Genomic DNA, 23,198 nt, shown 5'->3' on the forward strand with positions numbered 1-23,198 from the left:
GACTGCCCTCCCGGGACCGCTGCCCCATTCAACCTCCTATCCCCCCCGCCCCCCGACTGCCCCAACCCCTATCCACACCCTCACCCCCTGACCACCACCCCAAACTCCCCTGCCCTCTATCCAACCCCCCCTGCTCCCTGCCCCCTTATCGCGCTGCCTGGAGCACCGGTGGCTGGCGGCGCTACAGCTAGGCCACACCGCCACCACCGCGCAGCACAGAGACCAGGTCAGGCCGAGCTCTGCAGCTGCGCTGCCCCAGGAACTCACAGCCCCGCCGTCCAGAGCATTGCGCCAGCAGCGGAGTGAGCTGAGGCTGCGAGGGAGAGGGAACAGCAGGGGAGGGGCCGGGGGTAGCCTCCCAGGCCAGGAGCTCAGGGGCCGGGCAGGACGGTCCCACAGGCCAAATGTGGCCTGCGGGCCGTAGTTTGCCCACCCCTGTCATAGACCATGATCATCATGTAACCATCTCTTGGACAAACTAAACAGTCTATGCTTCTTTAGTCTCTCAATAGATGGCAGGTTTTCCAGACCTCAAATCACTCTTAAAACTCTTTTCTGAACCTGTTCTTGAGGTGTTGACACCAAAACTGGATGCAGTATCCCGTAATGGTCTCGCCACTGCCATGTACAGAGGTAACACCACCTCCCTATCCCTACCTCGTGTTCCCCTGCTTATACAGCCAAGGATCAAGTTTGCCCTCTTCGTCAAAGCATCCCCCTCATGCTGAGTTGGTATTTGCCATTCCCCCCAAGCCCTTCTTTTCAAAGTCACTATTCAGGATTTGTCTCCCTCCTTCCAAACTAAAATCTCGACCTGTCTTGACATTTCTGCATCAATGTCTAGCTGGCACTTGACACTTAACCTGGTCAAAACTGAGCTCCTGATCTATCTCCCCAAGCCCTCCTCCCCACCACACCTTCCTCTATCCTGGTGGAAAGCACCCTCCTCCTCTCTGTTGCTCACTTCTATAGTCTCCGCTTCTTTTTTGACTCTGTCCTCGTTTCTGAGTCACATATCGAAACACAATCTAAATCTTGGCACTTTTCCCTGCACATCTCGGAGACCCAAAACTCTCACCCGTGGCTGGATTGTTTGGCACCCTCGCTACTGCAGTTTCCTGCTCTCTGGCCTCGATGCCTGGTTCCTCAACACCCTCAAGTTCCATGCTGCTGCTAATATCTCCCCGGCCAGTCACTTTGCCCCTCTGCTCTAAGTTTCTCCCCGGGCGCCTCCTCCGCCACTGCATTCATCAAAAACGTCTTGCCCTAACCTCTGAAGTCCTCTACAAGCTAGCCCCACCCTTCCTATCCAACTTATTATCTTATTGCACGGTCCACTCCCACCTTTAGTCCACCATGACAGCCTAGATCATCTGCTCGTCCACTTCCCCCACAAGGACCTTTAAGCTTTCTCCTACGATGCCTCTTTTCAAGTGGGAAAAGCTCTCAAAAACCATAAAGCCACCTCCTAATCCTCCTCCAAGACCCTGCTCAAAACTTCCCTCTGCTGTAGCCTATACAGAGAGAGGGAAGTGCTGGTTGCTCAGAGACCATGTGAGATTCTACCCAGTTTACTGTACAGAGCGGGGTTGTTCAGCTGGCCAAAACAAGTATAATGTAGGGAATGTCTATAATGCAAGTGAAGGTGTGACTCCTAGCATGCTGGAGCCCAGAGCCCTGACCCCTGAATGGCCCCTATTCACGTTTATGTAATAATAATAATAGTACCGGGTAAATATATTTATCTTGTCCAGCAGAATGCATCAGTTCTGAGGATGATTTCATTTTACTGAGATCACTATTTAAAATGCTGCAGCTTTAATGTAGGCCAACGATCTCACATTGGATTAAAATGCACTAGATGGTATCCTTAGGATGAAAATATCTCTTGAGTTGGCCTTTTTTAGACATACAACGGATACGGCAGTGACTGTCATTATGATGGCAAGGTTTAATGATCCCAATTATCTCTTTTTATGTATTTTAGCTTCTTTTGCTATTTTCATCTGGTGAAATAAACCTTCTCCTACTGACTTCAGGACATTCTCAGCTGTTTTTTTAATCATCAACACATAAAGAAGGAACAGATTGACCAAGCCATGGCCCTGAATGATTGCCTTTAGTTTAATGATAAGAAGACAGACCAGGAGTCACACTGCTGGCCATAGGGAAGCAAGGGGAGGAACAAAGCTTTGCAGCAATACATGGGATCTGCAAGTTCCCTACTGGGTACAGTTTGCTAAGGCCTAGCTTGTCGAGAGGGGCTCCCCAAAGGAAGTCACTGTATATGTCTTGAAGCACCAGGTCTTGTCTCTTTAAAAACAATGCAAGGATGTTCCAAGATACTCTGTTTCCAGCCTTTCTAGAGGACGGCAAATAGTTCCTTTCCCAAAATCCTATTGTTCATCACTCCCTTTGTTTTCCACCAAGTCAATTCTTAATACATATCTTTGAGGCGGTCTACCATTTTTTTACTTCTCTTATAATATTTCAAATTAAATCTCTTTCCCCGGCTGAAGACAGGGTGCATCTTCTGACCAGATATTTGCTACCTTCCACAAGACTATTTTTGACTAATTTAGACAATGGCAGACACAGCTTTTCCAACTCATTTACATGAAATTGCTATTTAGCCATCTGGATTTTTGGCTGGGAATAATTATGCACAATGTGGGGGAGTAGAAGCCCAAATCAAAGGGGGAAAGGTAAGATTTAATCCAAACAGGCAAATTCAAAATTTTTTTTTAAGTAGAATTGTTCAAAAACTCAGTTGCACAGCTGGGATGCTGCTATTTGAGGAACTGGCACTTCTGCTACTCTTAGTTAAAAATAAAATAAAAAAATATACACAGAAGAAGAAAAAATCAGACTGAGCCATTAGAAGACAATGATCAATAGTGGTAAAAAAAATACTACAGTAAGGAATGTTTGAGATATTTGCAAATTTTACACTGCACATCTTTCCATTTATGAGAGCTGCATGTTTCAGGAACGACAGAAAAATACTGGAAATTTAAAATGATGTCAAAAATACTATCCATGCATAGTGACATTTCCACCACAGCTGATTCAGTAAAACTGTTCTGCCATTGAAGCATTTCTAATAAAACTCAGTAGTACAAATATTTCATAAACCAGGACCTGATTCTGAATAAAGGTGTGCAAGGTATTTGCATCTTTCCATGTGCTCTCTTCAATTGCATTAGACATTAGATTGCCAGCAAACCTGCTCAAATACCAGCAAGATAAAGGTATAGAGGGAAGAAACAAATGACGGAACATTCTTCCCTCCTGTATTATTATTTTAAACCAATCATCACTATCCACAAGACTTCTCCATCTTCTCTGAAAATAACAAGACTAAAAACTATCTTGCTATGTTACAAACTCAGTAGACGCTGAGCAGTCAAAGTTATGCACTCAACCCATGAGCAGGGAAACTCTCAGCCCCTCCCAACCCATGCAGATGAAAAGCTCCAATTGGTGCTCATTTTCTTTATGTGGGTCAAAGGGATAAAGCTGTAAGTCTACAGATCTCTGTAGAATATCCCTCCTGTTCCCAATACAGAAGCAAAGGAAACCATTGTCAGGCAATGGATAGAAGCCGAACACATGGTTTGCCATGATAATTCAGGGCAAGTGCATGCCTAGTAGCTGAATACAGAAAACCTGTGTGTTAATCTTTAACCATGGATAGCTTTAGTGGCCTCGTCAGTTTCCCCTAAGAGAGCCCTCTCTATTATTGATGTCACTAACCTTGGCACATGCTCATGAAAGGACAGCAAAACTCTATCACCGCTTCATAATACATTTTGTAGGAATGCTGAGTCCGTTTCCCTGCCCCTCCTCCTGCAATTCTGGAACACTTACACCTAAAAGAAATGTCACCAGCATGAGGATCTACCTTCTGATTTCAAGACTCTCCAGTAGGATACATGCTCCGTTCCATCTGTTCACCCAACCCATACCGGTCATCTGCCAGCAGCTGCTGTGTATTGACACTTCCACCATCCTTCCCTACCCCACCTTAACTGTAACCCTAACTTATACAAAGGTCTTCATTTCACACCACCACCAAAGTCTGCATAGTATAAACTAAGGGCCAAAAATCGAAATCCCAGCTGGATGTACAGCGCCCCTTATATACCTCATCTGCACAGTAGGCCAGAAACACACTTTTCCTGCACCCCATGAAATTCTTTTCACTTTTGTCATTAATCTTATAAATGCCAGGCTCTTTCCCAGCAATTGTTGTGTCGACATTCCCATCATGAAGCAGGGGGATGCATGAGTTTTCTCTCTTCGTTGCATGGCCAAGGTCGATCGATTGCAGTCATTTTATGAAAAGACTTTGCAGTCCCATGGAAATGATGAAAAACCACATAGCAAACAAAGCTCTCTCTCAGCTGGCAACTTATCATTGCAAACTATATCTCAGACCCTTGGCCAAACATTTCTAATATTGGGACAATGGCAATTAACGTGTGAAAAATGTCCCAGGGAGTTCTCACCACCACTCTCCTGCAGAGAACACACTTGAACTTGCGTGCTGGAGACTGGTCCATTCTCTGTATGATTTTTAACAGCTGCAGTGTCGTGGTAAGGGATTCTTTAGTTCTCTACATCTGATGTTTGCTTACATCAAAGCCCACATTTAACTCACATTCCAATCTCTCACTGAGCGACTCAGAAGCACAAGTAGAATAAGGTTGTTCAACCACCAATGCATAATATTTTGAGTATGAAAGTTTAATATTGAAAAAGCTATAAGAGGTGGCTTGCATGCTCTATGGATACTAAAACAGAGCATTTGAAATGTTTGCTGGTTGCTTCCTGAGTTACAGTCATTTTGGAGAGATGCAAAGGCAGCCCTGCAGGGATATCCTTTAGGAGAAACAATTGCTGAGATTTTCCATTCCTCTTAGCAAATATGCTTACTCTCAGCTTTTATTTTAGCATTGTTTTAGATGCAAGATTGATGGGTTCACCTAATTTTATTTTAAATTTATTCTGCTCTGTCCTCACCATAAGCCATCCAATTTTGAACTTGTCTGAATTAAAATGACATGATATTGTGTACTGCATTCAAAACAACAGGATGAAGATTTATAAACTCAACTATTCCCTGCCCCCTCCCTGTACAGTTCATTCTGCTAGGTTGTCCATATTTCTGTATTATTTGACAGATATTCAATAGTTCTATTTTCTGGAAGAGTGAACACGATATGGACAGTGGGAAATAAGCAACTATCACCGAAAAAACACCTTTATCACTTTGCTGGAGAAACAAAGATTAGAGAACACTTGTAAAATATTTGATAGGGAAAGCTGAAAGAGTGATCTGAGATGTAATCTGAGGCCAGTGCAGATCAACGGAAAACACTCCTGTTTCTTAGGCCAGGTCTACACTACAAAGTGTTGTTAGTATAGTTACGTTGGTCAGGGGTGGGAAGAAAGTCTCATTTTGCCATTATAGTTTATATCGTCTAGGGAGGTGGATTATCTATGCCAACAAAAGATCTCCTTATATCAATATAAGACATGGCTCCACTTGGGAGCTCCGCCAGTAGAGCTATGCCAATACAGGTGTATCAGCAAAGTCTTTCTGGTGTAGACTAACCATTTCTGGCTGCAATGAAGACCCTGGACATGCTGGGGTGAATATTCAACATAGTTCCCATAGGGAGCTATGCATACGACTATTGATGTTTTTAGACAAAATTCCTGGCCCATCACTGACAATTCACCCAGTAAAACTACAGCACGATAGCATGAAATGGGGAGAGGAGGAGAAAAGTGCTGCCAAAGGTCAACAGTCTCACACAGAATTCAAAACTAAATTAAAAGACCTGAACACACAATTTAATTCTTCAACTGCTTCATCACATTCCATGTTAAAAGAAAAGAAGCTAATACAGGGCAGGGACATGCATCAGTTATGCCTTATTGAATAGTCTAGCCTTCCTTAGCACTGTTACCACCACCATTGCATATGGATTCTGGTCAGTGCTCAATTGCTAAAAAGGAGATGAGTCTGGGTAACATCCCTTCTGTCACTGAGTGCTTCCCAGCTTGACTGGCAGGACCACGTGGGGGGGGGACGGGACACAGAATGCTACTAAAAATAATTCTGCATCTTTCCATGCTTTCAGGGAGTAAAAGGTAAAAGTCATTTCTTCGTTCGGCCTCCTGCTGGCCATGTTGGGTCAGGGAGAACGCAAAGAGAGAGGAATGAAAATCGGCTTTGCTAAAATATTGCTAACTGAACACACAGTTCACACCTTGTGACATTCATTGGCTTTCTCACCCTGCAACTTGTATTGCAGATACAAGGCAGATACAGGACTTGAACTCTTCCTCACAAGGAAATGAGGCATTGTTTGGAATAAATTCAACTCTATGGCCAAACTCTCCCTCAGGAATGATACCACCACTGACACCAATGGAAAGCAAGGGAATGCTTGTTCTAAATACAAGATCTGTCCCATTACCTCCTGTTGGTGTCAGTTATTTGCTTGACTCTGTGGACTATTATTAAATTACAGTGGATCTTTCCTAAAGCACCTGACGCTGCTTTTTTGTGATTTAGGCCCCTAGTCTCCAATGATGAACAATGTCCAGCTTGGGTTTATGGAATGGCAACATCCCAGATGTGTAACTTGGCCTGGTTGTTGGCTTGTGAGGAGGCTATAACAACATACCTGACGCAAGAGTCTCCACCCCGAGCCTGTGTATCTCTGCTGGGAATGAGGGATCCTTTCCCTAACAGGTGGAACGACTCGCGTAGCCCCACGGTGTTCCCGCCACATATGAAAGCCCAGAGAAGGAGAGAAATAATGAACCACATGTGAGAAATGTTAGTCACACAGCTCAGTGCATGACTGGAAGATGCTCAAATACTATGACGATGAAAGTGGAATAAAACCTATATCGAATATTATAAAGCTACAGCCTTTGGCCCCTCCAAATCCTGCCTCATCCTTGCATAGTAGAGCTACAACAGCTGCACTGTCCGAGGGGACTGCCTTTGCCCCATGAAGCCTAGATACATGATGATATGTTTGAAGGTTCTCTTTCTTCTTCTCCCTCCCACTGACTTGACATGGAGGAGCTCAGTGACTGATCCGGCAACTTTGTCGTGAAAGGTAAATGACAATTTGGCGCCCAGAATTTTTCACACAGCACCAGACAAGAGGTCTACCACAGTAACAGTGGGGGACTCCGCTGAGTCGCAGCCTGCCTGTCTCGTGTTTTGAACCTGGAAATTGTTTTTCCTTTTAAAACCTATTTCAGCGTATTTATTGTTGCAAATCTATGAGCCCATTCTGCACTTCAATTATCCTTTAATAAGCATAAAGAAGCTTAGAGGAAACGTCTCTCTTTTCCATCCTCTCATTTTTAATTGTGACCCTTCTCGCTAGTAATTTCGGGGCATATACCTATTATTTCCTATTGTGGGCCTCAGTTATAACCTCCTCAAATCTCCTCTTTAAGTAGTGAATTTAATGCTAAGTTTTCCTAACCCGGCACATTTAATGCCCCTGAAGAATCTTTATTCTTTCTCCAGCCCGTGTCAGTACTTCCCCACTTCTTCAGCATCCGTCAGGTGTGGTCCTGTCATCCCTTTCATTCTGGATTATGGTCTATTTCCACATCTCTACATTCCACTGAACTGATACGCGATCAGAGGCATTCAAACACTTCCAAAGCAGTTCTCTCATCTCATAATCAAGTTTTCAAACTTTTCCCCTCCTCAAGTTCTTTGATCCTCTGCATACGGTAGTTTCAGCAGGCAAATTCCCTACGCTGGACTGGGCACTTGCAAAATGATCATTATTTCTTTCCCCTGAAAGCTATTACCTAGTGTCAGGAATTCATAGCACAGCTTCTCTTTCCTGAAATGGAAGAATCTTGTTCATAAATATCCATTTGAAATGGTGCTTCTGATTTGATTAAAAATAAATCTGGTGATGAAACAGGGAAATCCTACCAATAGATTGGGAAAAAAGCATTACAAGTCCCTGATTAGAGAGATTAAAAGAGACTGAAAACGTCAAGGCATTTATAATTTACATTGTATGTCTTCATTTGTTTTTATGTCCCCTTTTCAGCTTGAAAACGGGATGATGAAGAGCAAATATGGGAACATTTAGAAAAAAATAATAATTGAGGAGCCATCTTGATGGTAATTTAAACTTTGAACTGTGGATAGTATAGAAAGCCTGTACTGTTAGGAGAGCATCATTCCAGCAATGAATAAATAAATAAATGAATAAATATTTAAACAACAACAACAACAATTGCCTTGAGAATTAATGTTAAAAAAAATCACCCTGAATTTGGATCTTAAAGTCTCTGCTACCATCAGCATTGCTGATGCCGAGTAGGTCGGGTTTTACTTGTGAAGCTGAAGCCTAACGGTTTTCAATTTAATTTGAATTTGCTGCTTGAAATGCACCAGGACAGTGGTTACTGGTGCGCTCCCCGTCCCCCAGTGCTGCCCAGTAATAACTTCTACTGGTTAGCTGAGCGGCTCTATTGTTGTTATACTTCAGAGCCTTTTTAAGTCGAACTCTTCTAAAATTACTGCAGTGGGTGCCCAGAACTCACTCTTTTCATTAGGCTGGTAGAAAACATGTAATACAACTCCACTGGTCGCATTCTCCTCATAGGCTAGCAATGGGTTACATATAGGGGATAGGTACCATCGTGACAGTGCAGTGGGAAAACCTGAATGGAACAGGGGGAAAAAAGCAAGGTAGATAATTACCACGGAGCACTCTTATTAAGCAAAAAATAATAATAAAAAAACCAAAGCTCTGCATTTCAGCTGGGGAGACCTAGTGAACTTCTGCTGCAGTTTAGGAATGAAATCTATCTCCAAACTAGTGCCATGGCATATGGGACACTGAGCATTCAAGCCATTTGCCAGAAAAGTAGAGAGCACGAATCAAGGCTCCCCTTCATATCCACATACCGTATGGACGTTGACCCACATGTCACAGTGGAATACAGAGATGTGGAAACAGACCACAAACCGGAAGAGAGAATTACAGCACCATGCACACGGTCACCAATGGCTCAGGCTCCACTGGGAGAAGAGTGACGTTTCCCTATGCCGTGGGGATGCATCCACTCTCTCTCTGAAGGAGGTAGCCTGGGAAAGATGCAGCATAGAAGCTCTGTTGCTTTCCTCTGTCCAATAAATATCCCTGTTTGGTGCTAGGAGCAAGCAACTTTTTCTGGGAGTCTTTATTACTGGAACATATGTGCCATTATCGTTTTTTCCCTTAGTGTCTCAGATTTATTTCACGTGCTCTAATTCAGTTTCTAGAACAAATCCAAACCCCAGAAGATTGAGTCCGCAGCAGAAACCGAGCCCAGCTTCCCACTGAACAAAAACCACACGTCCCCAGCAGGTAAAGAAAGGAGTTAAAAAACCCTCTGATGAAACGAAAGGATCTCAAACAAGTTTAATTGACCATGTCTCAGCCATGACCATCTGCTCAGCAGCATCTGGCTACCCTTCACAGGAGTTATTGATCAACCATCACTGGAGAACTTCATATTATGCTACATCAGATTTATTTTGGTTAATGGTAGAGCTAATTTGCTTCAAATATAATTAGAGGAGCCGCAATTACTCTCTCTGTCCATTATGGTGCAGAACATAATAGATTATCCAGCAGCCAGTGACTGCATGCATACATACATGCTTTATATGTCATACACAGCAGAAGGAGAGAGCCCTTAAATTACTGAAGTGTGGTCCTGCTCTGAAAAGTGTCTATGTACAGATGGCACCTTCTGACCCTACAGCTCTGCTCCAGTTGTATACTTAGTGATCCCTGCTGAGAAAGGCAAGGGATTACTGCCATCTATGCCTCTCTCCTCTCAAACGAGCCTAGGTAAGATTCTGTGAGCTGAGTCCATCATCAGTACAACGGTTCACCAAGGTCCAGCCAGTCACGTGTGCAAACCCGCTGAAAACAAGGGGGATACACTAAGGATAGGTCTACACAGTAGCTGGGAGTGTAAATCCCAGCTCAGGCAGACACACGTGCACTGGCTCTGCTTGAACTAGCGTGCGACAATAGGGGCATGACTGCGGCTAGCACCTCTACGACTACCCAAACGGGGAATGACACGACCCAGCTGCAGTGTCCACATAGCCTCAGGGTCCAATCTGACCTGCTGTACTCGATTCCTGGTGGGAGCTGTTTCATTAGCTGTAAGTAAAATGGGAGATCTATAATCCACAAAGCTTTATTAAACGCACGGAGGCTCTGCTGTTTATCTCCCACCACTGGTCCCTCCCTCACAAACCTAGGTCCCTCCTTAAACTTGACCCGCTTTCTCTAGGTCTATTCATGATATTCTAATGCTGTGAAGGCAGGAAAGAACCAAGGCTTGACTCTCAGAGCCCAGACTGCATCTGCGTAACTGCCAGCGGGAACCCCTTTCTCCCTTTTTTTTTTTTTAGAAGTCTTGGGAAGCTGAACATATTTGACAGGGAAAGAATTGACACAAACATTTTACACAGTCACTTATCAGAGAGGAATCATACTTTAAGGGCCACACTGCTATCGGACAGAGGACCACTTTGCACGCACAAATGACCTTCAAGGCACCCAAATGACTGAACAACACTGGTAATTGCTCTACTTCCGCGTGCACATTTTTACATACAAACCTTGGGCCTCCTTTTCCAAAACTGGGCAGCTACAAATGGAAAAGCTAACTAGAGTGATAAAATAAAGCCGGTAAACGTGGACTCTCTGCTCTCCACCTTTCAGACACCTCTCAGGTATGTATCTGCATTACTAATAAACCCCTAACCGCCAAAGAACCCTAATCCCCCATTTTCCCCAGATAATTTTACACAAAAAGATGATCATAAAAGGCAATTTCATGCCATTCACCCAGTACTTTCCTTTTTCAATTTAACATCCAAAACTGCTTTGGAAGCTACCCCGGCGCTGACAAGCATGCTGAGCCTCAGCCATTGAAAGCAACAAGAGTAATTACAACCCTGAGGAAGGCTTTAGGCTGCCATTCCCGTTTCCATGGAAATAAACACTGAATTACCGCAAACAGAGTATGGTGCTGAAAGGACTGGAACCAGTGATTATTTTAAAAGCACGTCGGCCAAGGTGTGTGGGATTTTTTTTTTTTTTTTTTACACAATAGACTCAGCCATAGTAAGGACTCATGTGACTTTAAGCAACAGAGACAGAGAGAGGGAATCAAGCTCATGGTTGTGAAGGTGCTAGCTGGACAGCTGTGCAGACTGAAGTCCTCCGTTTATCCTGTTCTCTGCCTGTGACGCACAGTAGTTTAGTCTCCTGAGCATAGGTGCCGACTCTGTGGGTGCTCCAGGGCTGGAGCACTCACAGAAAAAAAATTAGTGGGTACTTAGCACCCACTGGGAGCCAGCTCCCTTCCCCTTCCTCTCCAGCAACTCCCATCCACTGGTGGCCCAGAGATCAACTCCTCCCTCTCCCTACCAGCGTCTCCCGCCCGCCATGACCAGCTGTTTCACGACATGCAGGAGGCACTGGGGGGGAGGGGGAGGAGCGGGAACGGGGCGCCCTCGGAGAAAGGGGCAGAACTGGGCAGGAAGAGGCAAGGTGGGGCAGGGGCAGGAAGCGGTGGGGCAGGGGTGGGGGTTTAGGGGAAGGAGGTGGGGCCAGGGGCGGAGCGGGGTGTTGAGCAACCTCAGGGCCCCGAGGAAGTCGGCGTCTGTGCTCCTGAGGGTTCTAATACTTTGGTCTAATTCTGGTTGTTGGCTTGGTGAGTGGGTGCTGGGCGGTGGTTAGTAGCCTGTGACCCCTAAACAACCCTAACCCTCCATTTTCCCAGATAACTTTACAAAAAAAGACAGGGTCAGTCTGGATGATCTGGTGGTCCCTTCTGACCTGAAACTCTATCCACAGATCAAGTTTTCCTGTCTTGCCTCCCGAATATTCTGGATGGAACATATCTAGGGTTTTTCATAGTCAATTCAAAATTTGGCCTCCCTGAGTAGAGTGGGACAATAGGCCAGTCTCTGTCAGTGCCAATGATGGTGCTGGTTTTTGTGAGTTGGATATTTTTCCACTGGGTACTGGACTGAGACAAATCTCGTTTCAGAGGGGTCATTAAACAGGCCATTAATGTTACAAAGTTTAACTCTGCAGGTGTAATCGTTTTGAATGTGTAAACTTAAAAATCATCCCTTTTATGTAAAAAAATGTATTTTTGATATGTTAATTTTAGAGCGTTCTTCAAAAATGTTAATTCTTTCTTCTTCAATGCAATAAAGCTCTTCAGTATATATGGTTAGGCCAAAAAGTCATCTGAAAATGCAGGTGAGCAACCACCAATGTATGTAAAAAATAACAAATGCAGATGTTGTCTGTTATTGCCTATCTGCATCTCCATAATAAAGATACACAGAGATATGCACAAAGATGGACAGATCTGAAGTATGACTTCTGCCTCAGTCAGTAGCACTTCAGCTGGTTGAAAATTTTGCACCAAAGAGTTTTTTCCAATGGAAAAGGTAGTTGCTGCAAAATTGAAATTTTCCACTAGAAAACTCTGATTTTGCTGAAATTTGATTTTCTCTTGGGAAAAATCTAACCTATATTAATTTCAATCAAAATGTTTTTTTGGGGGTGGGGTATCAGTTTCACTTTAATGTGTGTCAGATGCTGCAGTGCCTCACGGGGTTCATGTCCCTGTTCTCCTTTATCGGCTGACCACCCTGACTGGACTACATCTCCCATGATGCACCACAGCCCCCCTTGCTGAACTGCTGTGGTGCATCATGGGAGATGTAGTCCAGCCAAGCCACCTGGCTCAGAGGAGAAAGGGGGCACAAAACAACCAAACTACAACTCCCCTGTGCCATACAGTTGCTCAGGGGGACAAAAATTAATGCTGAATCAAGCCAAAATAAAATATTTTAATTGGAAGAGGCTACTTAAGTATTTATTTTGACATTTCTGAATTGAAATTTTTGGGACTTTCTGTTCCAGGAATTTTATATATATATAAAATTTTGGTTTTTTATCCTGATTCGGGATGAAAACAAATGTCAGAAATACTTGAATTTGCCATGGGATGAAAAGCCATGGGATTTTAGGCCAGCTCTAGTCATCAGGACTCGAGCTCAAGACCTTCAGATCTAAAAAACACAGGCTCGAAGCACTTGAGCTAAAGGAATAACTCCATTAGCTGATAGCAGTAGTAAGCCTTTATCTTGCTATGTGGACTAGCCACTAGATAGGGATGCCCCTCATTGTGTTTGTGATATATATATATACTGTACACACATACTTACATTCTACAGAGCTCTTTTACCTAACACTGAGGTTGAGAGGATAGAATGTGAAAGAGCACTACCTAGGGCATGTTCTAGTATGCAATACTCAGCGAGTAAGGGATACAGGCTCTAACCTTTGTTTTAAATTTCATGTCTACTGGAATTATAACACTGGTATTTTAGAGAAATGTATATGCCATGCAAAGAAAAATATTTGATAAGCTTTTTAATCATACATTTAGAAAATTAAGGCATGAAACCAATTTCAGCCACAGTCAGTAATGGGTGATAAGAACCATACCAACTTATTGCTTTTTCTGTAGTAGGAAAAACAGAAGAATACAGGTGATTACAGGTAACTGGAGTCCAGATTCAGAATAAAAAGTTTAATCTAAGAGAAGTAATTTGCAATAACCTGTCACTTCTCAGTCCGCTTCAAATTCATTGGTTTTCTTGGACCTTCAATACGTAAATGAGGTAGATAAATATATCCCCATTTTACAGATGGGGAAACTGAGGCAGAGGTTAACACAACCTGATGTTCAGAAACGCCAAGGACACAGCTATAATGGAAGTCAACGGGAACTGCAGTTATCAGTGCCTGTGAAAAAAATCAGACTGTCGGGGCCACATTTTCAAAACAGCTCAGCCTCCAACTGGAGCAGCACAATGGGGGCTAAACTCTGTTGAAAATCTGGCCCTAACTAACTTCTCCAAGGTTACAGAGGAATTTTAAGGTAGAACCAAGAATTCAGCCCAAGTCTCCTGGCTCTGAGTTCTGGGCCTGACACACAAGACCATCCCTTCCTCTCAAAACACTACAGATATCAACAACATCTGTCTTGCGTACACACACACACACACACACACACACACACACACACACACACACACAGAAAGAATTCTTCAATAGGAGCCCAGATGCTTTATTCTTAGACTGTCACAAGTGGAGTAAACCATCTCTGCAGGAAAGTATGTGAATATGCAAAACTATTAGACTCTGTGCACTATTTGAAAATTTCGTGTCAGAAAGTTGTTAGACAAATCCATCATCATCTCACTGTAATGTAATTTCATCTAATTGTTTCCTCAAAACCTTTCCAACCACATCAATCTCGTTTGTTTTGGTTATATGTGCAGACTCCACGGCATCGCTTCCATTACATTACGAATACTCCTATAATACTGCTTAGGGATATAGTATTAAAAATAAAAAGTCTCTTTAGAAATAATCCTTCCTTTACACAAAAATATCCTCCAGAAGTGAATAAAAAATACACCCTCCATGACATAATGAATAGCGGGTCACAGTAAGGCACCAGAGTAATCCACGGTGAAAACACACTTTGAGAGGCATATGTAAACTGCTGGAGTTCCTACCGTGCTCTGAACAGAATCTACACTTGCTAGGTAAAATCCTGACCCTATTGAAGTCAGTGGGAATGTTGACATTGGGTATGTCTACACTACAGGATTAATCCGAATTTAGATAATTCGAATTTGGGAAACAGATTGTATAAATTCGATTGTGCACGGCCACACTAAGCACATTAATTCGGTTTTTAACCACATTAATTCGGTGGTGTGCAGCCACACTACCCCATTAATTTTAACCACATTAATTCGGTGGTGTGCGGCCACACTACCCCTAATTCGAATTAACAAAATCGATTTTGGTGCTACTCCGCTCGTCGGGGTGGAGTACAGAAATCGATTTTAAGTGCCCTTTAATTCGACGTAACTGGCTCCGTTGTGTGGACGGGTTAAGGATTAATTTGGATTAACGCAGCTAAATCCGAATTAAAGTTGTAGTGTAGACCAGGCCATTGACTTCACTGGGGCCAGGATCCCACCCACCCTATTTGGCCCAGCCTTATCCCCTGCCTGGGATTTGCCTTTCTTGTTAAACAGCAACTAAAGCACAAACCCGCATCTACATTTCCTCCCAAAGCTTGGCTGTGTCTAAATTTTCTCTGCAGAGGCTTCCTTCCCCCAAATCCTAGTTCCTTCTGAGTAGGGTGACCAGATAGCAAGTGTGAAAAATCTGGACAGGGGGTGGAGGGGTAATAGGAGCCCATATAAAAAAAAGCCCCAAATATTGGGACTGTCCCTATAAAATCGGGACATCTGGTCACCCTACTTCTGAGTAAAGAGCCACATCCACTTCCCTTATATCCAGGTGGAGCTAAAAAGAGACACATTCAGCATGAATTAATCAGCGTCTCCTCCCAGAGTTCCAACCTGGAGTGGATCAACTCTGCCACACTGCCTCCGTGTAGCTGAAAGTGCCCACTGGTGTTAACCTGTTTTAGGCCCAAATATTTAGGCCTCATTCACAGGATCCTCCCTCCAAGGGCTCTCGGCACTGTAGCAGGGTAGAGGTGGTGGTGGGAGGGGCGAGAGTTGGCATTTTGGGGGTATGACTAGTAGGTATGACTAGCGGGACTCCACAAGGGCAAAACTGGGTTGGAGCGGAACAACACACTGCATCTGCTACAGCCCCCTTCGTGCCCTGCAGGAATCAGCCACAGCCCAGCCGGCGCAGATGTGAAGCAAGTGACAGGGTTATCTCAGAGCAATGACATTGGCTCCAGCTTTCAGGCTCAGTTGGGTTCCCTTAACAGGCGTGTTGCCAGGGCCCCAGCCAACGTCTGCTTCAGAGAAAAACAACTAGGCAAGTCTTTTTAAATAACTCTTCACCGCCAACATGTTCTTGGGTTGCTGTAACATTAAGCTTTTGATGTACATGTGAAGCACAAAGGAAAAACAACATACGATATTGACAACTAAAAGGCACTCACTGGGGATAGTGCCTGAGATTTACCTTCCTTTTGTTTCAGGATTAAATAGGCTAAGCCTTCCGCCCTGACTGAGAGGCCAGTTTCTGACAGAGCACCCTTTAAACGGGATGGTCTGAAAATTGTATTTAAAAATTGTTCTAAAAAAATGGTTTATTCTGTGGATTTTCCTGCTCTCCCACTGAGGCTTATAAGGGTCTTTCTACAAGGGGAAAAATGATAAAGGCCCCATGGATGCGGAGGGCATGTGGACATAGGGCCAGATCTGATTGCAGGACTGGGACGTACATGATTATAGAGGGGAGACACTGAAACGGACTATAAAAAGGGCTTTCAAAGGCACAAAGGAAACATATCCAGGAGAAAAAGTGTGCTTACTTCAGTGCTACACTTCAGTTACAGCAACATTAGATCTGGAAACATCAGCAGGTACATTGTAATTGCCAGACTGGACCAGACCCGTGGTCTATCTAATTCAGCATCCCATTTCTGACAGTGGCCAGCACCAAATGCTGCAGAAGAAGGAATAAGAAATCTTGCAGAGGTGGAATAATATGCTCCCCACGTTAGATCTCTTCCCAATCCCTAGTAGTCAGAGATTGTCTTAAAACCTGAAGCATGAGGTTTAATATACCTTCCAAAATTTGTTAGCATTAAATTAGAACAATTCTATGGATTACCTCACTATCCAGAGATGTCCAGTCCTTTCATGAATCTTGTGAAGTTTTTAGCCTCAATAGCATCTTGGGGGAATGAATTCCACAGTCCAATTACACATTGTGTGGAAAAAAGTATTTCCTTTTATGAGTTTTGAATTTGCCACCTTTCAATGTTACCAAATGTCCCTCCTGTTCTTGTGCTAGGAGTCAGGCACGAGGTTTTCAGACAGGAATGTAATTTTCAAGGTGGGAATGTCCCTTAAAACTCCAGTGTTTGCATTGTATGGCCAAGTGGATTTATTCCTGCCTCAGGATTTTTTCTACAGCATGTATGTTGCAGTCTATACACCTAGATGCAACGGGAATCACAAAGGGATATACTCTGAGGGATGTAATGTCAGCTCGCTTAACTACCATTCATATCATTGCAAGCTCTGTGCATGAATCAAAGGGAGAATATATTTCTAAGTGCTCAAAAACCTGAACATTTCCATTGAAAACCATGTCATTTCGCTTAAGCAAAAAAAGGATCAATACTACAGACAGAAGCAAGAATTCATACACCGCATTTCTTAGGGCTGGTCCACAGTACCCGCCCAATTCGGCGGGTAGAGATCGATCTTCTGGGATCGATTTATTGCGTCTCATCTGGACGCGATAGATCGATCCCAGAAGCGCTCCCCCGTCGACTGCGGAACTCCTGCTCGCCGAGAGGAGGAAGCGCTGTCGACGGGGGAGCCTGCCTGCGCCGCGTGGACCCGAAGTAAGTAAATTTAATTTGATATAGGAAACGTCGACTTCAGCTACGCTATTCTCGTAGCTGAAGTTGCGTTTCCTATATCGATCCCCCGCCCCAGTGTGGACCTGCCCTTAGATTAGCATTAGTAGCTACCACTTGACATACTTTAACAGGAAAAGAAAGGCTGAAATGGATTTCCAAACCCACCTGAAATGGGGTCAGGGAAGGCAGCATGATCTAGCACAGGGGTGGGCAAACTACAGCCTGTGGGCGGGATCCAGCCCCTCAGGGCTTTGGATCCAGCCCGTGGGATTGCCACCCCCGTGGCAGCGCAGGCCCCGCGCCGCTCCGGGAAGCGGCTGGCACCACGTCCCTGCGGCCCCTGGGGCAGTGGGGTCAGAGGGCTCCGCATGCTGCCTTTGCCTGTGGGTACCTCCCCCGCAGCTCCCATTGGCCGGGAACGGGGAACTGCAGCCAATGGGAGCTTCAAGGGAGGTACCCACAGGCAAGGGCAGCGCGCGGAGCCCTCTGCCCCAGGGGCTGCAGGGACATGGTGCCATCCACTTCCCAGAGCGGCATGGGGCCAGGGCCGGCAGGGAGCCTGCCCTGGCCCCGGTGTGCGCCGCTGCCACTCTGGAGCCACTCCAGGTAAGCGGCGCCAGGCCGGAACCCACACCCCAAACCTCTCTGGCACCCCACCCCCAACTGTCTGCCATGAGCCCCTGCCACACCCCAACCCCCTGCTGCACCCCGCACTCCCTCCTGCATCCCAACCTCCTGCTCTGAGCCCCCTCCTGCACTCCGTACCCCTCCCTGCACCACTGCCCTGAACCCCCTCCCACACTATGCCCCCCTGCACCCCAACCCTCTTCCCTGAGCCCCCTCGTGCACCCCACACCCCTCCTCTGCTCCAACCCCTTGCCCTGAGCCCCTTCCTGCACACCACACCCCCTGCCCCAGCCCTACATTCATGGTCCTGCATGCAATTTCCCCACCCCGATGTGGCCCTTGGGCCAAAAAGTTTGCCCACCCCTGATCTAGCAGCTAATGTTGGACTAGAAACTCAGAGAACTGGGTTCTATCGCTGGACTTGCCTTTGTGTTTGCTGACCCTTAGGAAATCATTTAACCACCCCGGGACTCAGTTTCTTCATCTTTAACATGGGGCAGTTATACTTAACCACCCTTCTAGAGCACATCAAGATGGTCAGTTGAAAGGTCTGAGCAAAGTGCAAAATATGATAATAATTATTACATACCTCTAGCTAGGAAAGAAAGGAGAGCAGTAAAACAGGGCAGATTTGTCAACATGGAAATTATTTCCTTGGCTCTGTCCTGGATACATCTGGGGCAATATCTGTTTTTGTAATGAGGCTCTTGGCACCGATTTCCTGAGCCATTAGGACTCTGTTCCAAGAGCGTTGGACACACAGGCACCAACTTGTTAATGCTAAGATCTAATTCTAGAGGCTGCACTCCATAATGCATTTCGTCAGGGTGGATACGAAAAGATCTTACGGAGTAGTCTCTAAGTCTGCAGCATACAGTTCACGGGGATGCCACTATCCCAGCCACAAAAATCATCTAAAACAATATCATAAGCAGATCTGATCAGCTTTTCTAAACATGAGGGATTGAATCATTCACTGCATTAGTGGTCTGCAGTGTTGTTGTCGTCAGGCTGGTCCCAGGATATTAGACACACAAAGTGGGGGACGTAGAAGAAAAGCTCTGTGTAAGCTCAAAAACTTCTCTCTCTCTCACCCACAGAAGTTGGTCTGATAAAAGATATTACCTCGCCCACCTTGTCTCGCTAACTGCATTAGTGGCAGGATACTGAGAATTCGGAAAAGAATAATGAAATTCAGAAAGCCAATCAGGGAAATAAATAGTTTTCTAACACCAGTACCTATGCATCAGATAAGTTCAAGTCAAAATAGCTTCTGAGTATATTGCGCGTTACTTAAAGTAAACCACACGCGAAAACTACATTGTTACCTCTATTTTCAACAGTAAGATATAGCTTTATTTAGATTGATCAGTTACAGAGCAAAGCCTGCAACTGTGGTGGCATTATAGCTACCAAACCTTTCTGCCACACTTTTTCAGAGAGAGAGAGAGAGAGAGAGAGAGAGAGAGAGAGTCAGATTCTGCCCTGGCATTTTAGAGTAAGAGCTGTCCATATTCAGTATCCACTATAGGCACATGCATGATTAATTATGCACACATGCTCAATGTGAGTCGTTAGTGCTCTCATGTGAAGGTTACTATTTTTTCAGCACACCCAGAGAAATGCCAGTCAAATGTGGCAGGCATACACATTTTAAATGTTTTTATTTACCGCACATTCATATATCAACAATTAAAATATTTGTATACTGTTTTATTCATAGGAAACAGCCAATAGATATGTCAATCAGGTTACTTAGAGAAAGATTAAAGTTATACTTCCAGTTAACTTTGATGAGACAAGAGAGTCTGACCATGCTAATCTAACTCATTAGTGTGTATCAGTTTCAATCACAGTCTGAGTTTGGTACATCTTTGCTAGGAAACAAATACGCAATGCTTAGACAGACTAGGATTGAAACAATACAGCCTGATGAAATCAAATTAGCAATTTACCTACAAATAGGCCAACGGCACTGAAGCCCATAAAAAGGTGCTACATGGTGCAAATATCACTCCAAAGATAGGGCTGAGAGGTCTTCAGAAACCTACCTGCTCAGCGAGCTTGTCCTGTAAATTTTTAAGGGCAGGCTGATGGGGTGGCAGAACTGTATACAAAGATCACTTCTCAGACTGGCATACTCGTGAAAAGGAAAAGAGCTGAACAAAAATTCATGGAAAATAAGCAGGGGTAGTAGGGAACGCATTTTAAAATGTGTTAATTGTCCGTATTGCAATGGGCCATTCCATCTGAAACAGATATACAGTATAAATATTACCTCCGCACATACACTCTTTATTTATATACGCAAAACATCTTTCGTTTTCCCTCACTCTGTGTCCAGAGACTCCCTGAACCCAAGGCATGTCAGTGGTGTTACATGATGTATCTCAGTTCTCTCTCTGACGGTCTCTATTTATAGTTTTCAAATGTTGGCAGGTGTCTCTCTCTCTCTAATTGGGGTCAGACTTAAAAAAACAACAACAACGAAACATCACACACAAACATGAGCTCAGCAGCATTCAGGCAGGCTGCACGGGGGAGACTTTCTGAGGCACCAGAAGCACTTGGGTGCATGGTTTCCAGCAACAGTCAATGGGAACTAAGCACTTAACCCCCACTTGCGCCTTTCCAAGTCTCCCATGGGCCACAAGAACACCCACACTTTTAGTAGGAAGCATTAACAAAGAAACAAGAGTTCAGGAAAGGAGAGAAACCCTCCTGCTTCAGGGCTTAAGCCAACCCTGAACCACTGTCAGAGACAGAATACTGGGCTAGATGGACCATGGGGCTGACCCAATCTGGCAATTCTGATCTTCCTATCCAAGCAAAAAGAATTCTAATATGCATGTGGTTTTATTTTTGTCCTGGGAGACTGTTTCTCCTCACTTGTGCTCAGGGCCGGCTCCAGGCACCAGCCCAGCAAGCAGGTGCTTGGGGCGGCCAAGGGGAAGGGGCGGCACGTCGGGCTCTTCGGCGGCGGGTCCCTCGGTCCCTTTTGGAGGAAAGGACCTGCCGCCAAATTGCCGCCGAAGAAGAAAGCAGCGCGGTGGAGCTGTCGCCGATCGCGGCTTTTTTTTTTTTCTTCTTTTTTTTTTTTGCCGCTTGGGCAGCAAAAACCCTGGAGCCGGCTCTGCTTGTGCTGCTGTATCGCCACTGACTGCAAGGGACTGGTTCCAGGCGATCACCAGTACAAGATGTTGTCTGCATTGGGGATCCACCCCAATTACGAGGACCAGTGCTGCTTTCCCCAGTTTCAAGCACTGTTGCACTGTTTATCCTGGTGGCAATTGTGCACACTAGAAGTTTGCACTCAGGCAGCTATTCTGATAGCTAGTTAAAATCCCTACCAAAGACAACGCTTGAATTTAGAGGATAATTTGGCTCCAAAAGCATGTCTACTTTTCTCCACAGTCTGGTCACAGAGACAGGGATCAAAAACTAAACCAAGCCTCCAAGAAAAGTCTCCTTAGGCAAAAGGCCTATGCTACAAGCTTGGAGGTTTCCAAGTAGAGCTTTATATAAGGTGCCTTCCCTTGGTATAGTTCCGATGGTTACCAATCAGATATTACAAACAGCATAGTAACTCATAGTAGCATTCGCATGTTCAATTTTAAAAATACACCTCTCTCAAAAGCCTAACTGCAGCTTTGCTTCTTCAGTGAGGATTCCAAAAGAGGGACGAAACAAACCGAGCATTAAAGTCTTTCCTGCTAGCAGTAAAACTAACAAGCTGACTGCAGGGAATATTGTATGCAAGACAGGAGCTCAGCTAGCCATTTGCAATTGGTACAGCAGTGTTAGTATATCTTCCCCCCACCCCCGAAAGACTGTCGGGTAGTGCAGCAATGATTAGAGGTAGCCACCAGAGTCGCCTGGGGCCCGTAGGCGAGATGGCAGGGTAATTGACACTTCAGTGCATGTGACAGAAGCGCCTTGGGCAAGGGTGGGCTGGAGGATGAGGTGCAGGCAGGAACCAGGTGGCTAATGCAAACGGAGGGGCGTACACTCTCACTGGCTGTTGCTACGTAGGGCAAGCTGGAGTAAGGGTGACTAATGTCAGTGTCTCAGTTAAAGGTGCCTCCTGCCCAATTTAAGTCCGGTTTAGGACTGACTTCCAGACAGTCTGCAGTGTCCACACGTGTCAAAGGCCCAGACTGGCAGTTGGCTACAATGGAGCCCTGGTGTCTGACCCACAACAGGAACTGGCAAACCACTGGATGATCCTACGGCTAGTGCAGGAGTGACACCATTGGCAGTATCCGGTGTTCAGAGGTAAATCATGTGCCATTTGGGTTTATAACCCAACTCGCCCCCTTTTTTTTTGGCCTGATCACTGGTGCACTAAATGACTGTTTGCATGGCTCTCTGATCATCTCGCTCTGTAGATTTTTCAGCCAATCTCACGGTTTTGGGGGTTGGGGGAGACATGACAAGATTTTTGAGTGCATGGGGTTGGCCACAATGATTTCAGATAGTTTAGCTGTGCAGTGGACGCATATGAGTAAAGCTGTCCACACGGGATTCGGGCATGACCTTGGCAATTTCACTCGTCGATCCAGCTGGAGCAGGGACCTTTGTTCAGATGTCACTCTCAGGCTCTAGGAAATGCTACAGAGTACACTGCTTTTTGCATCTCCTAGCAGGTGGGTTCTGGGCAGCAATCCTGTTTTACAAGTAACTATCTGCTCCATCAATCCAGAGTGAGTGCATTAAGTGGTGTTCCTAAACAACAACCAGGGATTATTCAGGGAGAGAAAGTAGGCTAGAATGAATGGAAATACAGGGTAATAAAAAACAAATGCTAAACTTCCTACTTGGGCAAGCTAACTTTACGCTGAAGTCACTTGGAAAGTAACTCCCTTTCCAAGGTCGATGGATCAACACTGCGGGTCAAGGAAAAACCATTGTTCAGATGTATCTGAGAACACTGCTGCAAGAAAAAACAACAGTCTGGGTAATTCAGTTTGCCTCTCAACTACTGATCAATCTGAGAAACTATTTTCCTTGAGAAACGTGTCTTA

The 23,198-nt window shown here is 44.9% G+C and overlaps 1 protein-coding gene across 12 annotated transcripts in view; it reads right to left on the reverse strand.

Moving 5' to 3' along the window:
• CADPS (calcium dependent secretion activator) overlaps positions 1-23,198 on the reverse strand; it is a 358,046-nt gene that overhangs the window by 240,863 nt on the left and 93,985 nt on the right. The window lies entirely within an intron of this gene.

The sequence above is a fragment of the Terrapene carolina genome, unplaced genomic scaffold, assembly GCF_002925995.2.
Source record: "Terrapene carolina triunguis isolate 2854851 unplaced genomic scaffold, T_m_triunguis-2.0 Scaffold89, whole genome shotgun sequence".
NCBI classification, from domain to species: domain Eukaryota; kingdom Metazoa; phylum Chordata; order Testudines; family Emydidae; genus Terrapene; species Terrapene triunguis.